The following is a 27,079-nucleotide window of genomic DNA, read 5'->3' on the forward strand; positions in this document are numbered from 1 at the left end:
TTGTTGATTTTTAAATATTTAATAACTTCCAAACAATAACATTAACAAAGTATAAGTAAATGATTGTATAAAAATGGTTATGTCTGTTTGAATTTGTTTGACTGATCTGATGTATCTGTCGTATCTGTTGGATGCGTCTCGCTTTTTAAGAGAGGGTGGTGGGGTGCGGTCCTCCCTGGTCAGGTACCTAAACTAACGGTACAGGTCGGTCCTGTACAATCTGAAACTTCGATTGGTTCAATCTGATCACGTGTTCAGTTAATCTCGCATTTGATTACGATTAACCTAATTTTGCTTCTGTACACTGGCCCTTAGGCCCGGTTTATTCACTTTCAAGTAAATTTATCTGGCCAGTAGTTGCTATGATTTAGAATCTGCTATTGGTAGATCCATGGTTATTACCGTTCAAATAAAGTTACTTGAAGGTGAATAAACCGGGCCTTAATCTGCTTTTTATTTATAAAATTAGAAACGGTCAAAATAGTGTTCCGCTAATTTTTTTGATCAGTGGATAATTTTCACCATTAGTTATTTCAAGATGCTATCTTATGATCAAAATTACAAAGTTAAACCTTGTAGTACATACTTGTAATAAAAGGCTGGGGGGTGGTGCCTGGTATTTTATTTGTTTTTGTTACTTGTAATTAATCTGAGGTCAATTATTAAATTTACATACATATTTCATCTTTACAGTGTCGTATAAGGAATATAAACTTTACGACTAAAATATCTCCTGTTAGTATTCCCTGCCATTTGCCCGATATTTATAGCGTTTCAAATCCGTGACATGACAATTTTCAGTTAAGCTTTAGAATAAAAGGTGCCTACACTAATGTAGTGAACCCTTGTTAATTTTGACTAATTGAGGCTTAAAGCGTTAAAATAACGAAATTGTGAATTATAGAAAAGGATCTTTATTTAGCACCGCCGGTAAAAAATTTAAGCAGTCAACTGACATCATCCACGTAAATGAAACATGACCACGTAATTTTACAACCACAAAAGTCGGATGGTTCTAACACACTTAGGATTATACATAATGTAAAAAGATTTTATTTTAATTTAGGTTATTTTCACCACAGGGTTGTTTGTTGCATATTCAATCTGCAACAGCTTATACATATTTTGATTCCGAATGTTAAGCCAATAAACTCGATAAATTTGAAAATATGGTGGCATTTAATTAAATCCATGTAGGGCAAATAATATGGTTGCTTTCTTTAAATTGTAAGTGACAGGTGTGTTTGAAAAGCTTTATCATAAAAATTAAGTGTTTTATTGGGATCGTAAGATCTCTTACCTTATTTTTATTTAATTTGTTAGACCTATCAACCTGAATGGAGACCCACACAAAGAATCGAATTAGGTCCAAAGGATACCAAATGTTAAGTCACGCGCCAACTAAGTGATGTCGTCTAAATAGGTCGAACAATAAAGCGCGATTATCACAGATTAGAGACATACTTAAAGGCATCTGTTAAAGTACCCGTAGGGCCAGAAAATTACCTTTTCCAGTTTACCAAATTTTTTAGCTGAATAATTTGTGAGGCTATATTTTTGTAAATGTTTAAATTTCATGTTCAGTAGATATATTTTTGGTCCACTTTGTCTTTAGTTATAGTTAGTTATAGTGATTTTTAAAGTTGTGCAGATATTTTATCCTGTGATAGAACCCCACAAAGGTAATGATTGAGCCAATAATGCCTTATACAAATGTTGATATTTTCCAGAAAAAGGCGGTACTATTCCGGACACGGAATGTTGGCCAACATTTTTTAGACATTTCAAAAAAAAAAAAGATGTAAACCAATCATTAGTGTCATTAATATAAATGACAATTATTAAAAATCACTTTGAAGTTTTTCTTGTGACATCAAAAAAAGCAGGGAAATGTCATTATCGAGTCAAAAGATGGGTTATACTCAATAAAGGCCAGTTCACACAGAGTTATTTGTTCGTCAAATGTCAGTTGTGGCCAATAGTACTTAAAAAATTTTCATTCATAATACCACGAGTAATCCAAATTATGTCGATTACACTGGTTTACACGGTTTATATACCTTAGTTGAAAATTGTAATTTCTTGTAGATTTTGGGGCACTGAGTTCAGAAAAAATATTCAAAAAATTCTATCACGTCAGGTTAAAAAACTATTTAATCTTTAACAATAATAATACAAGAGAAATTCCTAAATAAAAAAAATCAAAAATGACCTATTTTACTTTGTTTCTTATAATTTTCTGCATCAGTTTCCCTTATAACAGACCAACAGTAATCCCCTAACATACTTTCATCCCAAAAGCCTTTGTGCTGATCTCCAAAAAATTTCAGATCGTGATGAAACCGCTCGCCCTGCTCGTCACTCGTGCTACCTAAGTTTTCACGAAAGAAGTCCAAATGCGAGTGAAGGAAATGTATTTTAAGAGACATATTTACACCCATCTAGTGATGGTGTAAATTGCGGGACAATTTCCCCATATTAGTCATCATTTCTTAAAAATCCTTTGGCAAAATTTTTAAAAGATATCCAAGAATTTTTTTCTTTCAAAGGCAAACAGGATGGGGTAGGATTTCTGAATGTAGAATCGACTTTGTGACAGATGGAACATCAGGACAAAGAATTTTATGTTTGTTTTTGGAATTTATACCTAATGTCCGTGTCATGCATAAATAACAGTCGTTTTCGTGATTCACGGGCTTCGCCAAAATACTGAAACTCCAAATCGAAGCATTTTTTTCCAGATACCCATCGTATTAGAGTTATCCTGCAGCTTTCACAAAAAACGTGTGAAACCCATTTCTTCTCTTGATTTGTTATTGCAAAACCAAATTAATGCAGATATCCTGATTTTAGTGCTTCTGATATAGATCTTCCTTTTTTTGCAAATATAAATTGTCCACAAACGCAACAAAAACGATCAGAAGGTAATTTACACGATCTACTATTATACACTTTGTACAATTTAGGACACTTTCTGATACCAGATGTCTTAAAACAATGAACTTTAAATCGCAGGCATTCGTGCAGAGAAGCAGAAATATTATATTTTTTTGCAAAAAACTGTGAGGTGATAAAAAGATTTTGATTATCATTTGTGTTTTATAGAAGGCAACTAAACATAAAAACAAGGTTTTGATAAAAGGTATATAAAAAAATAATTATTTGTAAACTAGTGTTATTTTTCAAACTGGTCATGAATTATCAATTGTGCTTGGGAATGAATCCACGAGTGCGTCAGCACGAGTGAGATTCGCAAGCATAATTGAATGAGTGAAACCAGTTTGAAAAATAGTCTACATAATTTGGACTACGAGTTGTATTCGGAGGACTATTCCATGAACCAACTTTGGCAATTTGGCAGCAAATCGGAAGAGGAAATTAATGCAGAAATCGACGAAAATGTTTCCAACAACACAAAAAAGACACGTGAGTCCATTTGGAAGCAATTCTCAAGGCTGCATTCATTTGTTAAAAATTATCGCTGGGAACACTAGTGGTACGGTGCGATCAATTAAAAAATAAATCGAGTCGGCGTGTTACCTATGGCAACCCATGCTATAGCATATGCTCCAAAGCAAACTCGATTTATTTTTTAAATGATCGCTCGGTATTACCGATACAATTTCCACAAGTGGGAATATTCGGTCCAATTTTTTGAAACCATGGTAACAAATGTGTAAAATTGTGTTTTTATTGGTCCATTTTTAACAAATGACAGGTGAATGGAATAGTCAAAAAAATTTTTGGGAGCCATTGAATTTTATGAAAAAGATATTGTCATTTAATTCAAAATTAAGTCACTTTGACAAGAACAAATGACTTTCACCAACCTGGAGAAAATCGATATGGTTTTGATCCATGGCGAAGCCCGTAGACATTCAGAGCTAGCACGGCAAATCTACGGTGAAAGCTTTCCTCAAAGGATACTTTCCAATGCACGAGCCTTTGCATTTTCGCGATTTCGGGCGTTTCGAAATGAATAAGCGCCGTCTTGGCCGCCAACGAGAAGATCGCGTTTTAGTTGCAAAAGAAGAAATAAACATCTAGGGGCAGTTTACAGAAGCGAAATTAAATTAATCCTAACCAAATGCGAGATTAACTGAACACGTGATCAGATTGAACCGATTGAAATTGCCGTTTCATAGGTTAATCGCGCATTAAAATTTAATTCGAATTAAATATTTAATTCCCTTTATATAAACTTGGCCCTAACTTTTATTTGTTTTGAAAAGCAACGCTTTATCAAGCGAGTAAAATTTGTTAAATCTGGCAAAGAAAATCAACAATTTAAATGTCCTTTGAAGCTGCACAATTTTAGTATTGCAGTTATTGTGAATATTGATAATCACAATGGCTTACCAGTATTATCATATATTTTACAATGAAAACTCGTAGATACTTCAGTTATTTTTTCAAAATTATTTTCGTATTTTTGTTAAATAAATGACACAAAGTAGAAAGAGTAAAATGTTATACTCGTTTAATAAAATGTATTACAGCACTCGTTCTCTACAGTACCACTTCTTACACTAATTATAATAGTATATTACATATTATTTTACAGCTTAGGGAACTTTATTTTACACTTCAGCACACTTGCACCTAACCAAATTTGGTATAGAATTAAAGAATAAACAAAATGAAGTTTGGGTAAAATATTCGACAGTGCTTCATTATAACTTTTATCACCGTATTCACTCATTTTGTGGAAATAATTATAAATGTACACGTTTCAACATTGTGGCAGCTTTCGACCTGTAGTTGGTTACCTAGTTATGCAATGGCAGTGGAAAGTTCGTGCTACCTGATTTATATTTTGAAATTTTTAAATTTTTTCGTAATGATTTTATTTTACAGAAAGATTGCATTGCAAAAAATTAATATCCAGAATGTTAGGTAATTGATCTGCCAAAATGTAAATATCAATGTATTATATCAGGCAAAATTGGGTCAATTTTTCCTCAATCATTTTTTATTTGGATGCTAATTAATTTCGATCAAAATGGGATGCGAAAAAAATGTGCCCCATCGTTTGAGATTCGCAATTAAAAAAAAGTTTCGTTTCCAAGGAAATTACTTACATTTTTTACAGTAGTAGTGACTGCAATAATACAATTTTCAGTGGTTCTCAACGAGTTGGTGTAACTTTTTTGTCAACAGATTTAAAATGAACTATGCAGCTGAGTCAAAAACGAGTGAGGACTTTTTGAATCTGATCAGCGATCTGATACTCTTTTTAAAGTTTGGCAGGACATTTACCTAACACCCTTTATGTAGCTTATGTGTAAAGCACTTTTTTACGCATGGCTTTATACAACTTGCTACGTTGATCTGTATAAGCTTACCCCTAGTAAGAAAAGAATGTTTTTTTTTACACATATTGCATAATATGTAGTAGTTTATTTGACGAGTTTGTGTGTAAATTGGACCTTTTTTGGCACGCGTGGGCCATTTTAAAACGCGAGTGAAACGACCGTTTTAAAGGCCCACGAGTGCCAAAAAAGGCCCAATTTACACACGAACGAGTGGAATACAACGTTTTTTTGTTCGACGAGCCCCTTTAAGGCTCCAAATCGCTTAAAACCTTTAAAATTAGCTTGACGTTTCGTTTTGACAAGTTGTGACATTTATCAAAATCCGTTCACATAGGAGAAAATTCTCAAATTCTGACAGTGTCGAACAAAAAATAACTATTTTCACAGCAATCCTTCGATAAACACGTATATAGTTTGTGTTACTTACTACCTACTGAAAGATGACCCTTTAATGATCACTTATCATAATTTTCTTGTGGAATAAATCATTTTTAGAAGAACAGTTTGTTTCAGTTATTTTTTTATAAGGCCTGTGATTGCGGTAATTTAAAAAAAAACCTTGTTCAAAGAAAAGGAACTAATGTTATTCGCAATTATAATGGTAAGAGACTAATTCTCTGCAAAAGATTTTATATCAAAATGACATTTAGAAATAATTAACTTACTGTTAAAAGGCGTATATAACTAATAAGTGATTCATTCAGCTTTTTATATAGAGGAAAAACATTCCAAAAATATTTGAACGAATAATTAATTTATTACTGTAGGTCCTATATTTACAACTAACTTACACCAAGCCTACACTATTTACTGAAAATATTAAAAAATGATAATATCTTATCTTAGTCCAGTCAATAGAGACATAAAAATGGCTCCACCTTGCAAAAGGTACAGAAAAGTTTATACTTGGCAGGTATCTTCTATTAGGCATATTATTAATATTGCCGAGTTTGCGACCATGGGTGTTGTCGCTCGCCCCGCCATACTGGAGAATAGGGGTGGAAAATCACATTTCTGCGATTATTTCATTATCCGTGCGAGATGCGTCTATCTAAGTTATTATAAAAAATGTAGAGCGTACAATTCTCTACATTTTTTGTTCTTCATGTTTTTTTGTCAGATCAATAGTTTCGTAGTTACAGCGTGTAGAAATCGAGAATTTCTATTATTTTTGTACTTTTTATTCTTTTCCACACCACCACAGAGGTAGAGCAATAGGGTGTATTTTGATGGATCCAAATGATCTGGATCGATCGGTTTAGATGAGCTGAATTCATCATAGTTTATGAATTCGAGAATTCCTCTTGAGAATTTTCCTCTTGTTCCTCAGGGTCATCATCATCATCATCAGGATCATTTGGCGTTTACCTGTTTCATTAGTATACACGTTGGAGTCCGATATTCCCGTAGACGGACAAACAATAAATGCTCGATTTCTACAGGCTCTAACTACGAAACTATTGATCTGACAAAAAAAACGTAAAGAACAAAAATTGTAGAGAATTGTATGTTCTACATTTTTTGTAAGTGGTTAGATATACGTATCTCGCACGGATAATGAAATAATCACAGACGTTCCAGAATCTGAAGATCAAGACGAACAAATATCTGAAATCAATGAATTTCTATTTTGGCAAACGCCAGATGATCTTGATGATGATGATGATGACCCTGAGGAACAAGAGGAAAATTTTCAAGAGGAATTCCCGAATTCATAAACTCTGATGAATTCAGCTCATCTATACCGTTCGATCCAGATCATTAGGGTCCGTCTGCGCTACAAAGAGATCAAAAAGAGTAAAACAGTAAACTTCTACTGCATCGTGGACTATGCCCACTGGGGACACCACATCAAAAAAAAAACGCACCCTATTGCTCTACCTCTGTGGTGGTGTGGAAAAGAATAAAAAATACAAAAATAACTGAAATTCTCTATTTCTATACGCTGTAACTACGAAACTATTGATCTGACAAAAAACATAAAGAACAAAAAATGTAGAGAATTGCATGCTCTACATTTTCTATAATAACTTAGATAATCGCAAAAATGTGATTTTGCACCCCTATTCTCCAGTATGGCGGGGCGAGCGGCAACCCCCCCAAGGTCGCAAACTCAACAACATTAATAATATGCCTGATAGAAGATACCTGCCAAGTATAAACTTTGCTGTACCTTTTGCAAGGTAAAACTCCCTATTGATTGGACTATCTATAGACATATATCATCGCGGTCAAAAATAACTAGTACAGTGTGTTACTGTAGAAGTGTAGACACTTCCAAAACTCATTTAAACTCATTCAGTTTGGAAATGTCTACATTAACATACTGTCCCAGTTATTTTTGACCGCGATAGTATGCTCGTATACATATTTTTGAAAATATTGTAAATAGGTACAGGGTGTTGTGGAAATCCACGTAATAAATTTAACCACCAATAGGACTCGTTAAAATAAACATTTTTTTATTTACATATAATTTTCTCCGCAAATAAAAAAAAAATTACTCGAATGAAAAATAGTAAACGTGTATTAGAATAGCGATCGTTCTTTCTTCAAAAAACCTGTGAAATTTTTAACGCACAAAAACATTTTCATTCACTCTTTCGCTTCAATTCTCATGAGCGAAGTGTCAAATTAGGGGTTAGAAAAATGAAAAAAAAAATGCGATTAAAAAAAGTCAAAATGTAAAAAATGTGTATTTCAAAAAGTTGCTGAATAAATTTATAACGTGGACTTCCATAACACCCAGTAGAAGAATAATGATCATTAGTAAAAATTAGTAAGAATTTATTGTTACTTACAATAATTTGAATATTTAAAACTTGTGAAAGTCGACTGTGTACTTAAGTTCGCATGTCTCCTCTTAGACTTAGTTTTGTAGCCTTAAATGAAGAATTTCGGGAACATTTTCCCGTCGAAGTTTCTACCATTCTTACGACGACACAGTTGAATGGAGAATTGTTAAATTATTTTTGGTCATAACCTGCTTTGACTAATATTTTTTGATCGCACGGTAGTAAAAATGTGTTAATTTTATTTTGTAATATGATGAGGTATAGGATATTAACGAATGGAACTGACGTCCCAACTTTACTGAATTGATTTCAATCCCGAATTTGATAAATTATGAGTGATTTAAAATGCATTGCTATGTAATACTGTTTGATCTATGTTTTGAATAAATTAATTTATTTACTTATTGCAGTTCATTAGCATTCATTGCAGTATATTAATATTACAGTATAATTGTAAGCTGCTAACTGCAGGGAATTTAGCAATTTAACCAAATAGGTCACTACAGCAAAGTACATGAGGAAGGGATAACAGAGAATTAACTAGTACACCTCTCTACTGAACATATTTCTTTTTATTTAATCCACATAATATTTTAATTCTTGGAAATTAATGTGTATGTTTTGTTATTTTTTAATCTGCAAATGGTGCTGGGGGCACTATTAACTTTAAAATTTTAAATAGCAAGAGACCTTATGTGATATGTCATTTAAAATATTTTTTAATTTTCTATTCAAGACTGGCTTGATTTCCCGCAATTTCGTACCACCAAGTTGTATTTGGCGTGACAATTCGACGAAAGAAATGTTCATTTTCAAATTTTACACTTTTTTTTAAATTTATACGTAGTCTTATGACTCTCAAAGCTTTAGTTTTAACACAAAAATTTTACTATGGATCAAAAATGAGTATCAAAAAGGAAGAGAGAATTACAGCGATAATCCTGGGAAGGAGCAGAGATTACAGAGACAATTCCACTCAGAAAATTTCAACCAATCAGCTTGTAGTATTTTGAATCATTGGACCAATTAGGAACGAATTACACCGATAATTTAGCATGGTCCTAAAATTATCGAAAAATTATCGCTGTAATCATCTCCACCTTCCAAAAATTATCGCTGTAATTTTCTCCTCGAATTTTGATAAACTCGTTTTTGGTCCACAACAAAATTTTTGTTGTTTTCAACTACGTTAACTAACGCTTTGAGAGTCATAAGAATACGTATAAATTTAAAAAAATGTGTAAAATTCGAAAATGAAATTTTCCTTCGTGGAATTGTCATGCCTAAAGCTCGAATTATATGCACTAAAAAAAAGAAGGAAATATGCGCATATATATGCACGCTTTTTAGCTAAATATGCACTGAAATATGCACAAATATGCATAAACATGCTATAATATGCCCTACCACTTTAATAAAAAAAGACAAATTTCACAGATTTAATGTATTTATTCAAAATTTATTAATATACAGTGAGCGGCAAAAGTATGGAATAAATTCATTAAAAATTAAACAAATTTTATTTCAAAAAAATCTTTGGATGGGTCAATTTTAGTTTATAAAAATACATATTTTAAAACCAAATAAAATTCCAAGCAGTCATTTATTATCGAGTGATGACGTCATCGATGTTTTTTTTTAAATGGAAACCCTGTATTTATTTTGCTGATTCTGATAGCCCTTTTAATTGTTTAAACGACAGTATAAAAATTTTGTTATCTTACATAAGGAAATTTTTGAGAAAAAAAAATGTAAAAAATAAATTTTATAACGAACAAAAACAAGTCAAAAACTGTGTTACAAAGTACTTAAAATTAAGGAATTAAATGGTCGAATTGCCATCCCCAGCTTGTTGACAATAAACAAGTCTTTGAAGAAATTCCTCCTGTTTTAGTTTTATCTAGTTTTATCCACGCACCCAATCAAAATTAAAATTTCTATACCGCGTTAGTCACGAGAGACTTCCGATGAAAACTTCGTTATATGCAACCGAAACTACAATTTACAATGGTTTCTACCTTCCTAAATTTATCAAAAGTAATACTTAAATCAACCATTGCTGGCCCTTATTGTCTGTCATGTCAGTTTGCACATTTATTATATATTAATTTTCGCTCATAACATCAATAAAGAGAAAGTGTCATGATTAATTTTATTCGCCAAGCTACTTGGATTGCTAACTTATTTCGAATTAAACAAAATATCAAGTTCTAGGAGTTTCTTGTATTTTAGGTTGCATATAACGAAATTTTCATCGGAAGTGTCTCCTGAATAATCCTGTACGTTGTTTCTGTTAAATGAGTCATTTTCGAAAACGTTTTGTAAAACAAATAACACAAACGATTGAAACAATTGCCGGTACTATTTGACTGTTTGATTTATCTATTTGATTTTTTGACTTGTTTTTGTTCCTTATAAAATTTACTTTTTCCATTTTTTTTTCTCAAAAATTTCCTTATGTAAGATAACAAAATTTTTATACTGCCGTTTAGACAATTAAAAGGGCTCTCAGAATCAAGAAAAAAAATAGGGAGTTTCTATTTAAAAAAATACCGATGACGTCATCACTCGCAAACAATTGACTGCTCGAAATTTTGTTTGGTATTAAAATATGTATTTTGATAAACTAAAATTGACCCGTCCAAAAAATTGTTTATATTTTAATTAATTCATTGCATAGGTACTTTTGACAAAAAAAAATCTGGAAAATTGGAGAAATATGCACTATATGCATTTTCAAAATGACGTGATTTCATTCAAAATTTGTTAATACGCCCAGAAAATTCAAAATTTTCTCTATATACGTCATAGAAACAAATATGCAATTTGCATAGAATCCGAGCTTTAGTCATGCCGAATACAACTCGATGGTACGAAATTGCAGTTAACTTTTCTCCTCATTTTACTCGTATTTGTTTCTTAGACAATTTCCACTCGTTCGCTACGCTCACTTGTGGAAACTGTCGTCGAAACAAATACTCGTATAATGAGATCGAAAATTTCCGGCAATTTCGTACCCTCTCGTTGTATTACTAATGATAATTCGAGGACCACACTAAATTATCGGTGTAATTCGTTCCTAATTGGTCCAATGATTCAAAATACTACAATCCGATTGGTTGAAATTTTTCGAGTCACAGGAATCATATGAACAGAAATAGACGCATTAGCAGCAATACAAACACTTTCACATTCATAAAAAAAAGACACAAAAAGCGGTACAGAGCCCGAGACACAAAAAAACACGTTCACTTTCATTAAGCAAAATAGCCACCATTAACCACAGAGTTGATATAAAAATTAATGAAAATACTTATCTTTTAGGCACGTTACACATCATTTGAACATCACCTTAGAATCTGCATTTAATTGTTTTTGATACCGGATAAATTTTAATATCGCAGCAGTACAAAAAGAACATTACATTTTAGGATTGTTTTTATTCGTAACAATAATACAGATTACAAAAATTGTTCAAAATGCCACCCCTGATTATATCAATGCATACCAAAAATGCCAGGCATTTCACATAGCGACATTTTTTTCTGTGAACAATGTAGAGGAACGAAGTACACCAATTGCTTCATTTGGTCTCACACAAAACAGTCCGATGAACGAGGAGCCCATGGCGCTGGTGCGCTTCTTCCGATCGATTTATATTGGGAAAAATCGCATCTAATCAATTCGTCACAATAACTGCATAATGTGGGGGAGCACCGTCCAGTAAAAACCACATGTCACGTCTTACTCTCAGGGGCACATCTTCCAATAGTTTATTTGTATCACAAGGCTAGAAAGTGCCATTTTGCAAGTGCAAGCACGGTTCGTGAAGCAGAGGCGTTAGCCGAGGCGCCACAAGTGCGAACACTCGCAAAACATTTTCTAGCCGTGTAATACACAAAACTTTTTCGGTCGACAATTTATTTAAATCAAAATATAATAATTTTTGTTAAAATACAGAGTGACTTTGAAGGTTGTGCAGATATTTTAACCTGTGATAGATCCCCACAAACGGTAACGATTGAGCCAATGATGCCTTATACAAATGTTAATATTCTTCGAAAAAAAGGGGCTCAAAGTTTTTCAAAAAGTTTGGGAGCCACTGAATTTTATGAAAAAATGGGTCAAAAATAAATCATAGTAGACTTTTTTGTTGTCTTTTAATTCAAAATTAAGTCACTTTCACAAGAACATTAATCTTAACCTCAACTTAAATCACAAATGTCTTTCACCAATCTGCAGAGAACCGATATGGTCTTTGATCTATGGCGAATATTCAGAGCTAGCACAGCAGTTCTACAGTGAAAAGTTGACTCAAAGGATACTTTGCAATGCACGAACATTACACAGCATCTCCGCGATTTCGGGCATTTCGAAATGGATAAGTGTGATCTTGGTCGCCAACGAGAAGATCACATTTTACTCATTTTAGTTGCAGAAGAAGACATTCCTCACGAAATCCAAGAGCGTCACTTCCAGTAGTCATTTTAATTAACGTGAGAGTTGGGATTGTTGAAAATCACTTCGTACCCTATGTTTTACCTCCGCCTCATTATCTTCAAAACGCCCCTCAGAAAATTAGTGAAAACAGAAGCATACTGAATTGAGTTCGGGTTTCTTGGACACGTCGTACTGTAGCTTGCATTGTAAACGATGGCAGGCATTTTGAGCAACTTCTTTGATGTCTCATTTTATACTTTTACTAACAATTACAGTCCTTCCACTTCGTTGTTTAAGCCTTTGTTGTTTTCTGAATAAGTTGCAGGCACTATTTTATCATCACTTTACAAATTTTATCCAAAATTCACGATGAAACGCAAAAAATTGTAACGATACAAACCAAAGATAACCTCGAATGACAGAAAAACTTGACATTTTAGGTTGGTCGTACGTTAGAACTACCCGCCAAATTTGAAATTTTTCAGCGTTTCCCAAACAAAGTGATTCCTTTGATTTTCTTGTAAACTATTAACATTTGTATAAGGTAAATTGGGTTATTTTACCTTCTTTTAACACGTATTACCTCAGGTTAAAATATCTGCACAACCTTCAAAATCAAGCTGTATTATCGGATAGGGAATTTATTTTTCTTCCATTAGCAACATAAAGGATCTAACAAGCGACTGTCACGACAAAAGTTAACCAATTCCTCACATATTCAAGACCGTCGTCGTCGTTTCTGTTATTCCTAACCCATCGCTTGATATACTCCGTACTCTGATAGATTGCACGTTTTTTGACAGAAGACAGACACAGAAACTGGTTTGGCGGAAATTAATCTGCAGGGATACAACGGTTTTCTACATAACGTGAAACAATTGAGATGGAGAGTTTAGTATTTTTCACTGCTTTATGTTTTGGAACTAGAATTTAAAAACGTGCAATCTATCACCGTACGGAGTATACCCTCCTCGGCCTCTACTGCTATACACAATGTACAGCTTGCGGTACAAATTTGCCCGACAGTAATACAGGGTGTTTGGGGTATAAGGTAACAAATTTCTCCTGTGTAAAGAAATAGACAAAATAAAACTTTTTTTGTTCGACACTGTCACTAAGAAAAGTTGTTCATTTAAAACCTAGCTGTGCATCTCAGAAGAGTTTGTTACCTTAAACACCAAACACCAAACACACTTTAAAAAATCTACAAAAATTCCACATGACATTGACATTTTGCGCTGCCAACCTAAAATCTTTGATTAAAAATTCCTGTTTCGATTTTCTTGCCTAGGCATGGAAATGCTATTTTCCAGATGATTAAAGGCCCATACACAATGGCGTTAACGTTACGTTGATGTTAAAACGTTAATGTTAACGTTAGATCTAGAAATTCAAAATTGCATGTGGACCGTTCACAATGACATACATGTAATTTTGAATTTCTAGATCTAACGTTAACATTAACGTTTTAACATCGACGTAACGTTAACGCCATTGTGTATGGGCCTTTCTGGATTCTTAACGTTACATTCTAACATTAGCCAACGGAAATAATTTATAAAAAGTACTGAAATACATGTAATTAGATCTAACGTTAATATTAACGTTTTAACATCGACGTAACGTTGCGAAAGGGCTGTTAGACGAATGGAAAATCAATTTTTTAGACGGAGGCCGAAAAAAGATCTTCCAGCGTATTCCACAAAACGTCCAAATATTCTTGGTATATCTGTTAGTCTTTGCGGTAGAACATCCGGACCGATCAAGTGATTATTAACGATTCCCACCCAACAATTTGTCGAAAATTGGTTTTGAAATCGATATTCTCGAATTGCATGCGGATTTTCGTCACTTCAAATGTGGGTAGGTACTGCGACTGTTGTGTACACCTTCACGAGTAAAACCAACTTCGTTAGTCCCCATCACCGATTTGATAATTTCATTATCACTATTATGTTACTGAAGTAGCCATTCGCAAAAATGTACTTGCTTGGGAAGATCTTCAGCTTTTAAAGCTTGTACACGGATGATATGGGTGTAGGCCTTGTACCATTGACTGTGATAATTGATAAACCCTGTTGGATGGCGAGCCTCCTCATGATGGAGTTTGTGCAACAGCATCCAACACATCTTCCTCTGCTTCTATCTTACTATCACTTTATTATGTAGGCCCTATATCCACCGCGTGCACATTAAAACAGCAATAATCTCAAAGATGTTGAAACTGCCGGAAACATTCGCGCGTCAGGAACTTGCCGATCTGGAAACCGCTCCCAATAAAGAGCTACCACGTGGAATGTGTTACCGCCAGCTGCACCATAGATCTATACCGTGTCCGCAATGAAAATAGTTATTTATGTATTAAAGGCGTAAAGTAGGCGTTTTTGGCCCGCGGAGTGAGATTAGAGCCCGAAGCGAAGCCAAGGGCTCTAACACGACAAGGGCCAAAAACGCCCTTTACGCCTGTCATACATACAAAATTTTTTGCACGAGACACTGCTAATAACTTTTTAAATAAAAAAAGAAAATGCATTTGGCACGATACAATAGCACCCGGGCTCCGTCTTGGAAGGCAGATCCTGTAATAAAACAATGGTTCTGTTATTTATAAATTTAAATGAAAACCACAATTAAAATGTGAAAGTTTCAGTTCATTTGTGTAAATAACGCAGCTTAATTATGTTACAAGACGAAAAAAATTATAGCTGCTGTACACCACCCGAAGTGGCAGAAGCTGCAAATTCAGCAGCCTCGAACTTATTGACTTTAATGTCAAGGAAAATTTATGAAAAGGCATACGGCCCTAGGGCTGAAAAGTGCTATTTTACGCCCGCTAACAGCATCTTAAAATTCAATTTCACGCCCACTCGTGCAAAAAGGTAATTTTACGTACTCCCATGCGGTACTTAACTCTTTTTCGATCGCACTTTTCGAAGCATGTTTTTCAGGGCATGGACCGTGTGGTCTGTTTAGTAAGTTAACAACGAAACCGACAAAATCGAGTAAACCGACTGACTAAATTGTTTCATTTGCAATTGTTGTATCGTTTACTTCTGGTAGTGGTTATTTGGCGAAAAAGCAAGAATATGTACGTTGACGGAGTCGACAGCCACAGTGAAAGTGGCGAGGTGTTAAAAATTTTTACTGGAATCAAATGCAATAAACCAATAGAATAATTATATTATTATTATTGTTGACGGCTAACAGGCTAGACGCCGAATTAGAAGCCCTGCCAAAAAGAAAACGATGCAAGAAACACAACAACTATTACACACAGAGCATCCCAACACTCAAGCTACAACTACCGAGCACTCGTCTGAGTGAATACGCCACCGGACATTGCAGACGAAGCAAATGTCTACCATAAAGTCGAAGATTTATATTTCTGTGAAAAGAAAGCAAGTAAGACATTTTCACTGTCAATATTTTGTTATTTTGTTCTTGTTGCACCACTGTGCAATATTAATATGTATAATGAATTTGTAACTTTTCCAAGGATGTCTTTTGCTTTGTCCTCGCCTGTTTTCAAGTCTCGGCTCCGCCTGGACTAGAAAACCCAGACTCGGACAAAAAAATGCACTTTTTCAAAGATAACCTCAAAATTTACAATTAATTAATGTTTTTTTAGACTTTGCCCAAACGAACAAAAAAACATTGTTAAATATTCGGGCGCTGTCAGTTTTCAGGTATTCGGCCTGCTTTGCATCACTCGGTCAACGCCTCGCGCTTCAAATTTGGGCCTCATACTTGAAAAGTGATCTGACAGTGCTACTCATATGAAAATAATTTTTTGACCAATGCTCATGATAACGTTCATTTATTTCCAATTCAGTAAAGTTCTATTGCAGTAGTTACAAAACAGTTTTGAAGGAATTTTTAAAATAAAAATAACTATCTACGTAAATTTTTCATTTAGACTCGTGATTTTTTTGACGTATCTAATCTGTGTATGCGGACACACCGTAGATTGAAATTTCTACTATACTTCGTGAATCAGCGTGTATACCCTATGGTTCAACGATGTAAAATGCAATATTAGAATATATTTCGAGTACATATGTATATGTTTAGAAAAGTAAATTGTTTAGCTGTCACGAAAAGTATGTTAATTTTTTTATAGTGTACGACAATCTACGGCCACTTTTTTACCTTAGCTGTAAATTGTTCTGATAAATTTTAGCACTTTCAGAAATAACTAATAGTCGTACCTACCTTTTGATGACAAAAACCTCCCATTTCAGTTAAACGCCTGAGCTGTTCAAATATGGCATACGTTTGTTTTGTAAATAGTGGGAGCGTGAATAATGAAACAGCGTGTGGTTGACCGTATTTTTAGTAGCTATCAAAAAGTAATTATTAACCGTTATCTGGTTTTATGCTTCCACACTAATTCCGCAATTGCACCGCCGTCCAGATGCCCGATTGGCGGATAAAAAAGTTCAAAGCACAGATGCAAACGTGAGTCGGGCGTCGATATCGCTCTCTGTGTACATACACGCCGTAAAAGCCACGTTTGTTATAAAGTATCGCATATTGTGATCTCTGATTGCTTTCGCTCTGAACTTTTATTACGGCCAGTTCGTTTTGTAGTGGAGGATGCAATAAAATACCGTGTGGAGCCAGTATGCGTATCTTTACTTCAGTAAGGATGAATCTACACAACTGTTCATAAAGAACCTCGATGACGAAACAAATCGTTCTACACATAATTGCCGAGGTGACCAAGCTACATGTCAGGGACATATATACATATATATTTTTAATTAATCTCAAAGAAATGTCGTAACATGAATTTTTGAAAATATCTCCTAATCAGTAACCACCTAGAACAATTGATAAGTATGTATGTACATAGTTACCTAAGTTGATTTTTTTTAAGCATTAAATGAATATCTTTTTTTATTTCATCCTGTATCATATTAGCCACGTTTACGTTAATGAGACTTTACGGTACTGACTCCGTTAAAAATTTTTACTGGAATCAAATGCAATAAACCAATAGAATAATTATATTATTATTATTGTTGACGGCTAACAGGCTAGACGCCGAATTAGAAGCCCTGCCAAAAAGAAAACGATACAAAAAACACAACAATTATTACTTACACACAGAGCATCCCAATACTCAAGCTACAACTACCGAGTACTCGTCTGAGTAGGATCGCCCTGGTTCACGAGGAGATGGAGAAGAATTTTTTGATTTACGATATGGTGCAACAAAAAATATCGATGTGGGCCTCGACACTCTGGTAATTGCGCAGCATTCGAGTAACAGGTGACTTGAGCCAGATGTCCGTGTGGCGCTGACCGATGTAAAAAACACTCCTTGCCCTAGAACCCGAGCGGCTAACCCTCAAACTGATCCGCTCCAGAACGAGAGGACATTCCTGCAGCCCTCTGAACAATTTGAACAAAAAGATCACCGAATGCTCCATGCGTCTATCAAGCAGAGACTGCAAATCAACCTCACCGAGCAGAAGACTTTGCGGACACCCACGAGGTGGATACGCACCATTCAAGGTAAAGACTGCATTCTTCAGGAATCTGCGCTGTACTCGCTCCAGAAGAGAAGAGTGAACATCATATATCGGCGGCTATACAAGAGAAGCATACTCGAGCCGGGATCTCACATAGGTGATATACAAAATCTTCAAGGTAGCGACATTAGAGAATTACCTGCCAGCACGCAAAACAAAACCGAGGGCCCTAAAGGCAGTTCTTTCAATGGTCCGAATGTGCTTGCTGAAGGACAATTTAGAGTCGATGATGACACCCAGATCTCTAATTGACTTACGTCTTGATAGAATGGAGCCGTTCACTTTATTATTATTCACAAAGAGAATATTAAGTAGATAAATCTAAACATTTTGTTATGTACGGCGCCAGGATGGGATCAGAGACGCCTTATTTCGTGGAAGAGTACGTTGAGAGGACACTTGATAGCAGCGGTACCGCCACCACCCGATTCTGTCCTACCTGGACGACCTCTATAAAACCCAATGTTCAGGAGAAAAACTCCCTCACGCTAAAGACTTAATTTCAAATAGTACGACCAACAGGTCCATTGTTCACGTTTTAATTTTGTTTAATTTTTTTGTAAATAAGTTGCAACAATATACCAAAAAAAACACAGTGTGTGTTTAATTCCGAACACGGAACCCCAAACGTCTCTGGAGGAAATCCCTAGACTAGATCGGCGTCAGAAACATCCGCGACCGAACACATTTGTAGTAACATGAATAGTACAATCTGTGTTCCCAGTAAATTTGGAGTAAGCATCTTGATGTATCTACGTGTTCATGGACCAGGAACCACCAACATTGCTTTAACCATTGAGAATTTACACCAGAACGTGGAACTTGACATTTTCTTAGACTATAACGAGACTGATTCGTGATTAATATCAATATCATGAATAAATAAGCCAACATTACTTCCTCGTTGGTTTCATTAACTGCATTCTCTTTCTTCCATTCACAAAATAGTCTATAGTCTTTATTATACCTTTCTGAAGATTTTGTTGGAATGGGAGAGCCAGTCGCTTCATCAGATTTACGAAAAACCTCGTCCGAAATGTTATAATGTTCTTCCATTTCGTTTTCAGTGACGAGCAAAAAATCAACAAAACAAACAGTAGATACAGTTGCTCATATTCTGAATTCGGAACTTTGTTTTATAATTTTTTAAATTAAAACAATGATTTAGTGCCTACAGTATTAAATAAAACGCATTACGTTATACGTCTGGTAATCTTTTACAGTAAACTCGTCTCAAAATTCCAGACTCGGCTGTAAACATTGGTTTACGGGACTTATAACATAAATTACTATTAAAAACCACGTAGATACAGTGTCCCCAAAAAAAGACGAGTCCATAGCTCCATTTATTATCGATGAATTTTAATAAACTATACACCAAATTAAATGGTTGTGAATAGGCCAACCGTCAAAAAAAAAATCAAATTCGAACACATACTTTTTTTTTGGGTTTTTGGGGATTTTATTAGACCATTTTGTAGCCTATTCACAACCATTTAATTTGCTGTATAGATAATTACAATCCTCCGATAAATGAGCGAACAATGGACTCGTCTCTTTTCGGGACACCTGTATATATGATATTTTTTCATTTTTTGCCGAATACGCCAAAAATTCATAGTGTGGAACAAAATGATTATTATCTAGTTAGCTTTGGAATTTTTTCGCATGTAAATTTTTTTCTATGCGATGTACTTCTGCAAATTTCCACGTAAAACTTTCCCAAAATGGTGATTTATAATTTTCAGTATCCTGAACTTTTACTACGATAGCAGAGCCCAAATCTTCGATATCTATCATATCTAGCATTCTGTTCTTGTATAAATTAGTACATGGTCGAATTGTTTGTACTCAACTTCTCAATGACATTCTGTTCCGTGTACCTCGCTTAAATGCGAGGCACCCTATAACATTTAGCATAGAACACTGTAGGACCAATCAGCATTTTCACTCACCTCTGAATAATATGTGCCGCAACTACAATGACATCTCGTATGCGGCTGACATTTTTCTTACAAATTATAGATGCTTTCATACGTCTTGTAAAAACGCCCTTCATGTGTGCGCCCCATTTTAACATGTTTTTGCTATTAACTCATCGTCACAATTAACTGTAGCTGCCTACTTATGTATAGTAATTAAGTTATTATCGTATTATTGTATTTGTCCTGTTTCTTGTAGAGTTTTCTTTTCAGTATTTTTCTTTGTATTTTCTGATACTATATTACGTTAGATTTGTGTATCCTTTTTATGGACTGTATGGTCTGTTGGGAAATATATTATTATTATTATTATTATTATACAACTATCCCACCTCCACCCGGCGGCACGGCAATTTTGCCGGAGTACATACACTATTACGGATAATACTATCAAGTAATAGTGCAGTGCTTATCAACATAATTACCGGCGTCTCGCCTCCGCATTTTGACTTTTTTGTGTTTTATGTTCTGTGTCAATGTTAAGGAATTTCCTCACGATGTGACATGAGTATAATAATATACCTTTTTGAATTTCAACCACCAATTATTATTATTATTGTCAAATTGGTGATTTCATTGCATCGAAAGCGGTCACACTTTTCGCCCAGGACTGTGGTCGGATTAGATCTACATTGGGTTTATCGTGATCTGCATCAATTTGGAGCCGTCGCCGTGCATTTCGTTTTCGAAAAGTACACACTCACTTCAGAATCTTCAGATACTCGCTAAATACAACAAACTTTATCAAAACGTAAATAGCAAACGATTACAACTTACAACTGTTTACCTATTAACATTAGCTGTAAAACATACACCTTCGTATATCATATTTTATAAAATGTATGCCAATGCGAAGTAACCTCTAGAAAATATGCTTTAAAACAAGGAAACCGCATTGGTGTACATTTTATCAAATATGATATAAAAGGGTGTATTTTTAAAATGTGCCGAAATTTTACCAAGTAGGTTGTGGAACAACGTAGAAGACTAAAAGCAATTTAAAAAAATTGTAGCTCAAAAATTAAATGTCATTTTATGTTTTGACATAGAATTTTTTAAATATTTTTTCCGAGTTCTACATGAAGCCTAGTAGCTCGTGGTTAAAATTTTGCCGCGCACTTATGGGACACCTATACTTGTGATACATTGTTCTTTTCAGAATAAAAATCTCAATCAGAATTACTCAAAGAAAAGTATGTGTTCGTATTTGAAAAAAATATTTTGACCGTTTACCATTGAAGCCCTTGGGGCTATACATGAATTTATTAGGTCCTTTTGTAGCCTATTCACAACCATTTAATTTTTGTGTATAAATAGTTAAAATCCTCCTATAAATAAGGGAGTTCTGGATTCGTCTTCTTTTTTGGGGACACCTGTATTCAATGCTAAATCTAATTCATCGTCATCGAAGTCACTGCTGCTCACAAAAATGTTACTACCACCTTCCAAATCGCTCATTTCAAATAACTTACTTTTTTCTATAGCAGATGTTAAAGTGTGCTTTTATCTATTCAAATCAAAAGGTCGAGTAGCATTTTAACCGCAAGGTTAAATCAAAAGGATAAAATGCTAGACTACGTCCACTGATAGAATGCATTTTTTTAAATATCCTTAGATAACAAAATCCCTAAACCATAACATTAAAATATTAAGAAAGTATCATATTGTGTTGGTAATTAATATGTTGAAGCATTCGCGCCACTGATTCTCATTGGTTGTTATAAAACCCACGCGAAAAATAAATTATATGACGTTTCAAATTTGAAACTGTCAGTGCTGTCAAGTGATTTAAGCATTTAGATTTGCGTTCCTCTGGTTTTAAAAGTTATTAGTTTTGATCGTGTTGCTGTTTTGATCTCCTCCGTTGCGATTTTTGTTGATTTTTTTTAATTTGTGAAGTGAGTGCGTGCCTCAAGAATCTAGCATAACGGACACTTTAAGTGACATTACAAACATCGAAAATGAGGTAGTTTTTGTTCATGCATTAAATATTAAATAATCTCTTGTTTGTTTTAGCCATTTCCGAAAAAATCTGGATATTTTCATTTCTGTAGCCAGCTTTTTTCAGAAATTCGAAAATGTATTGTGTGTTGCATTTTTAAATCCATCGGGCACATTATCACTCTTGAAATACCCTGTATTAATAAAACCTAATATATTACCCCTGCTATACTGAAGTTTTCTTTCGTCTTTCATAAGTGCAAACATACAGAATAATAATAAAACATCACGTGTAAACCTGTTCTTTCATTTTTTTAAATTTCGCGCCGGATCTATTTCTTATAGCGTAGAGTGAACACTTTTAGTAACATTTATGTCAAGCAATCTATCAGTGGACAGAGTTTACTTTAACAGCAAGCGTAGATAAAGTAATTTTTTTATTACCCTAACAACGCTCATACTAACGAGATTTTAAAACCTGACACGATTAGTAATGATTTAAAAATAACTATTTTTATAATTATCATGATGTAAGTGTTAAAAGTGAGATTTTATTTTGTAAGTGGGGTAGATTGGGAAACGAGCGCAGCGAGTTGACCAACCCCACGAACAAAATAAAATCACTTTTAACACGTCCATCATACATCTATTTTTTATACAACTGGTTTGCATTGCATTAAAAAACGCAGTCGTATTTTTGATGTCTATTTTAATTTCTGCGGCAAAAATCAGGTAGCTAGTCTTGTATTGACATTTGTTTATTAGAAACATCAAAAAAGTTTTCATTACGTTTTGTAAAACACTTTCAATTCCACATTATTGCATTCGTAAACATGGAATGCAAAGAAAACGACGTTAACAATGCTGATATCGACGACAGATTTCCCGCAGATATTGAAAAAGCGGCAAATAGAGCCACTTTAACATTTATAAATAAATACAAAATAACTAGTGTTAAAAGTTCTCTTTTTACTAGTGTTAAAAATACTTTTTTCTACTTCCTTCTCTAAAGTGTCACATTTTGCACTGACAAATAGTGTACAAAACGTCACTTTAAAAACGATTGTTCATTAGTCACAACTTGGTGTCCATTCGGGCGTTTTCGGGATATTAAACACGCTCGAAGTTTCTTTAAACACGGCTTGAATTTTTTGGACATATTTAGCTCTAGACCAAGTTGGTATTTTGACGTTTATCAGTTTCGCATCCGGCGTGAAAGAAAACGTCATTGCAGTGGAATAATTCGTTGTATTTTTGAAATATGGACCTGAAGCCACCAACAGTTTGTATCCTGAGAAATATATATATTCCTATTTGGTATGTTCATTTAGTTTGTATGTTTAAATTAACGTTTAATAAAAAAGTTGCTTGTTTCGTTTGTGTTCCATTTGTTAATTTGGTCGTAGAAAAAGTATAGTATTCAACTCGTTTATAAACTTCTCTAGACACTTGTTTATTAAACACTCGCTCCGCTACGCTTCGCTCGTGCCTAACATAAAACGCGTGTCTAAAGTGCCGTTTATAAATCTTGTTGCATAATATACTATTAACACGGTAAATTATAAAGAGCAATTTTTAATCAAATTAGCTTCCACTAAAAACTTCACTTTTAATGTCAGTTTTTAATAGCAGTGAAATGTAAAAACCATCTATAGAATTATTTACTTCTACTGCCCGTAGTTTTTATTGTACATCAAAGTAGCGCTAATCTCTCACGCAACTCATTTAAACATAAACGAAGAAAATAAACCCAAGTACTATTTTCATCACGATTTCCATTACTGTAGTATGATTTAATAATAAAAATTTTATGTTCTCTTTGAAACATTTTGAAATATAACCTGCTAACTTGAAAGTTATCAAGTAAATGTCAAACATAATTGAAATAAATAATTTCATAGATAGCTTTTTAATTACACGGCATCCCTGATCCAAAGACTTTTTGATCTTACGATACAAATGCTATCGAAAAAATAGAATACGGGGTGTCTCAAAACTCGCGAATTCCGAATTCACAGCGTTGTAGGGGATCACTTCAGTAGTCCAAATATGGAAATTTAAAAAAAATCGGGACTCCCCCCACAAAGAAACAACGTGATCAAGAATGACTGAGTCTGGTGGTAACAATGAAAATTTGAATGATTTTGGTACCACTGTAATCTAAACGCATTTCCGGTTGTCAGCTTTGACAGAGTTGATAGGCGAATTTGACGTTTACCATCAAAGGGTCATTTTTGTATTAGCATCAACATACCCGACATAACCTAATTTTTTTTTAATGTCGTGTCAAGTTAAAACATCCGGTCAGTGCCAATTACGAAACAGAAAAACACCAATATTTTTCAATTGTTTCATTGCCAACAGACTGAGTCAATCGGTGCGATTCTGATTTTCGTCTAATTCAAGATTGCTAAGTAACAACATTGCTATCTCGGCAATGTTGTAACAATGTCGATAACCATTTTATGATTTTTTTCTATTCTATATGCCATTCACGATGTTTTGGCATAAGGGGAGGCTATGGAAAAAGTGCATTTAAGTTGGCAGTAAAGCTGTCTGTTGAATTAGGTTATTTTTTTCTAAGTTTGAGGTTATAAACTGCGTCATTGTCTAGTGCATTGTTGTCAGTTTTACTAGTTTGCAATATAAAATACTCACACATTTTTAATCCAATTTAACAAAACAGGAAACTGACTTGAACAGACTACAGAATAGTAGGGACCGGGACCGAAAGTTAAAGTGGCTCCTGCACCACTTAGATAACCCACCTATACAGTGTCTTAACCAACCAGTTAGTAACTTGTCAATGAATTTTTTATTTTAACCAAAACGTTCCTAGAACTAGATTGTATAAAATCTTGTACCTACTTATTAAGCCTTACTTTATTCGAATCTTTCTGCAAAATATTTACACACCCATCGTCCATGACAAAAAAAAAGAACAAAACTATTCAACTTCCATAATTTCATTAGAAAATTCTGAATCATCATTACCTGCATCAAATTCCGAGTCAGATTCTCCTAATGAAATTATTAAAGGAAGAACGTTTTCAAATGAAAGATTTCTCATTAATTTTGCCCAATCTTCCGAAATAAGTTCTTCACAATATCTACAAAAATGTTGGCAAATTTCAGGAGTACATTTTAAAATAGACTCAAGCCATAAATTCACAACTCTATCGCGAAGTTATAATAGGGCTTACAAAACCCCTGTGCCATTTCAATTGGGTCGTTGTTTCTTCCTTCACTATCCGTGCTACATATTTATCTTGTACTCACCTACGATTGAATTTATACATAAAAAGAACTTGACTTCACTGTAACTTATTGAAAATATGTTCTGCAGTCTAATACAAACACCATCAATACGTTTTAATGTCGCTTAATTATGATTACGGTAAATTCGGCAACATGTTACGTTCATTTTGATAGGTCCGCATGTCAGGCACTTTAGTGACAGCAGAGATGACAGAAATCAAACATGTATCCAACGTTAAAAAATGAAATCATAGCCTCCCCTTATGCCAAAACATCGTGAATGGCATATACCCACAAAATTTGAGCAATGAATGTTATTGCCGCGGTCTATTATGAACATCGTTATTTAACAAGCGTCGCGCATGCGCAGTTTCCTTAGCTAGTGGAAATTGCTCAAGTCAAACGTCAAACCCGCGTCAATTAATTTAAAAATTGATTCTTGCCGTTCTTCTGCTAACGTTAAAAAAAGGAACAAGAAGACTAATTTCCAGCAAATGGAAATTATGGTCCAAACGTTGGAGAAGGAGCATATTTTAGTAATTTTTAATTTATTTTAATTTCTTATCAATTTATATTTTAATCTCAATCTGGCCTTGAAAGCACAACAGAACTTCGTAATAGCAAAAAGGTACATATTATTCAATTTTTTGACCTATATATGTATTACACTTACTGCTTTTCAACATTTTCCACGTTATTTTGAAAATGCAGACGAAAATTTGCTGCAACCAAGTCCATCTTTCAAATTAGCAAGATCATTTGTCACACGTTTATATAACAATCTTCATAACCATGATTGTTAGAAAAATGGTTATGATTTGGCAAATCAGAATAGCATTTGTTGACAAGACTCTTTATACAGGGTGTCCCAGAACTCGCGGATCAAATTGAAACTGTATATTCCTTGATGGTAATGAAGGTAAAAAACGTTTAGAAAAATATTCAGGGTGCAACAGCTTTTTAGTTATGAATTAATCAAATTGACCAATAGAGCTCGATCTAATTTTCCCTTTATGAGAAAATTGAATACCTTCCCTCAATTGCCAAGCAACGTATAATTCGATGAATAATAAAATTATTTTCAATATTTATCTGGTCAACTTGTCGAAACAGACGTCAAAAGTGACAGCTACTTTTGAAATAACCAAAAATGGGATAATTTCGCCAAAGGCAGGTGAACAAATGTATAGAATCTAAATCAGGGAACGTAAGAAGTTTCTTCTTCCGGCAATGAATGAAATATGCAAATATGGTTTGTTATGAGTGAAAATTTCCAGAGCAACCTTGAGGGGTATGGGAAATTGACGGGAGGGATATGATGAATTGAACCTTTGTGGATGGAAGGTAAAATGGCGAATTGGCGACGTAGCGTCAAGTGAGTAATACATATTACTACCTTAAAAATCTTAGTAAAAAGTGAAATATGCAGGGCCTGTGAAGTGAATCGGAATCACAAGAAATGTATCCTGACTCCTGTGCATACACTCTGCATCTGCAACGTATTAGCGCAGCTACACGAGCGGGTCTCGTCATCGTCGAAATGAAAGAAAAGACTTTTAAGAACATTCTTGACATTGCAAAAAAAGCTGGAGTTACACGTAGGTTCTGAACAACAGATCAAGCATAGTGGCAGTTCTGAAAGAAAGAGACAAAACTGGATTGAACTAACCTATTTATTTTAGCATCATTATTAGTAAAAATGTATGATCAAATTTTATAACTAAACGATGTAGAATGCAACAAATGAAATAAGAAACATGCAAAATAAAAAGAATAATTAATAACAACTGTTCAAAATGACCACCTTTCAT

At 34.2% G+C, this 27,079-nt stretch overlaps 1 protein-coding gene and 1 long non-coding RNA gene across 3 annotated transcripts in view; both read left to right on the forward strand.

Moving 5' to 3' along the window:
• The window catches only part of Ddr (discoidin domain-containing receptor 2), a 233,873-nt gene that overhangs the window by 113,002 nt on the left and 93,792 nt on the right, over positions 1 to 27,079 (forward strand). The gene's annotated exons all lie outside the window — the stretch shown is intronic.
• On the forward strand, positions 17,704 to 18,408 carry LOC138141332 (uncharacterized). Its single transcript, XR_011163097.1, has 2 exons — positions 17,704 to 17,825; positions 17,886 to 18,408. It is a non-coding gene; the product is annotated as an uncharacterized lncRNA (long non-coding RNA).

This window comes from Tenebrio molitor, chromosome 1 (genome assembly GCF_963966145.1).
Source record: "Tenebrio molitor chromosome 1, icTenMoli1.1, whole genome shotgun sequence".
Classification (NCBI taxonomy): Eukaryota; Metazoa; Arthropoda; class Insecta; order Coleoptera; family Tenebrionidae; genus Tenebrio; species Tenebrio molitor.